Below are 1,613 nucleotides of genomic sequence, written 5' to 3'. Positions count from 1 at the left end.
TTCATTCCCATGCTCACAGATGGTGTCGTCTGTAGACACGCTTCAATGAAAGCAAATATATCTGTAGCCACAGTATAGCAGCATCTAAGTACATTTTAAATCAACGCAAGTACTTCGTATTTGAACTGATTTGCAAACGTGACAGTTGTTGATGTTTAATTTACGACTAAGACAAGTGTAAATATTTGGACAAAAATGCGACGTACAGCTGTTTATCTTATCTGAAGTGTGTGACGCATTAAGTAATCCATACTCGTTCTCAGAGGGAAGATAAATTTAACGACATGTAACAAACTTTGGTGACATATTGCTAAGGTCTGACTAACAAGATAATAATGTCCTTAACATGTCCAGTTTTACAAACATAATATATTACGAGTGTGACAAAATACGTAAGTGAAAGAAGTGTAACTACACACGGCAATTTTTTTAACGGGGAATGTGAAACTACAGTAATTAAAGTAAAGGAACTACGGGGTATGTTAGTAGGAGGGGTAACTCACAAAGTGATTTGGATGGCACTATTAGCAGTGTCTGAACTTGTATGTGGCGAGGAAGGGAACCGTGTCCAATCACTCGGTACTTATCATGGTCTAATGGGCAGATGGTTATTAAATATGACTACCCAGCCTTCCGAGGCCAGAGTCGGTTGACATAAAAGTTTTCTGACTATCATACCACGTCATAATGCCCAAACTATAGTGGAGGTAACCAATGCCACAGTATAACAAACCGAGAAGGAGGTCACTGTAACCGTGGCCGAAACTATAGTTTTGTACATTACGACGCGTATGATAGAAAATTTTTATGTCTGCTGATGATTATCAGCTTCCATTATTTAAAGGTATCTCGCCTTCCTTTTTGGTTGATACGTAAGACTTTATAGGCGGCCGTTGTGGCCGAGCAGTTCTAGGTGCTACAGTCTGGAGCCGCGTGCCTTCTACGGTCGCAGGTTCGAATCCTGCCTCGGGCATGGATGTGTGTGATGTCCTCTGGTTAGTTAAGTTCAAGTAGTTCTAAGCTCTAGGGGACTGATGACCTCAGACGTTAAGTGCCATAGTGCTCACAGCCATTTGAACCTATTAAGACTTTATATTGCACATTGTAACTATGTCATGTCGTTGGTAAAATAATAAATATTATACAAGCGTCATGCGCTTTTTGAGTCGTAATGTATAGAATATTCTCCCAAGAAAGAACGGAACACCGAATTAGAGACCTCGGGAGCTGATGTTGAGGGTGTAAATATACACTACTGGCCATTAAAATTTGCTACACCAAGAAGAAATGCAGATGATAAACGGGTATTCATTGAACAAATATATTATACTAGAACTGACACGTGATTACATTTTCTGGCAATTTAGGTGCATAGATCCTGAGAAATCAGTACCCAGAACAACCACCTCAGCCTTGATACGCCTGGGCATTGAGTCAAACAGAGCTTGGATGGCGTGTACAGGTACAGCTGCCCATGCAGCTTCAACACGATACCACAGTTCGTCAAGAGTAGTGACTGGCGTATTGTGACGAGCCAGTTGCTCGGCCACCATTGACCAGACGTTTTCAAATTGTGAGAGATCTGGAGAATGTGCTGGCCATGGCATCAGTCG

Source organism: Schistocerca cancellata, chromosome 9, assembly GCF_023864275.1.
Source record: "Schistocerca cancellata isolate TAMUIC-IGC-003103 chromosome 9, iqSchCanc2.1, whole genome shotgun sequence".
NCBI lineage: Eukaryota > Metazoa > Arthropoda > Insecta > Orthoptera > Acrididae > Schistocerca > Schistocerca cancellata.
This window is presented reverse-complemented; position numbering follows the sequence as displayed.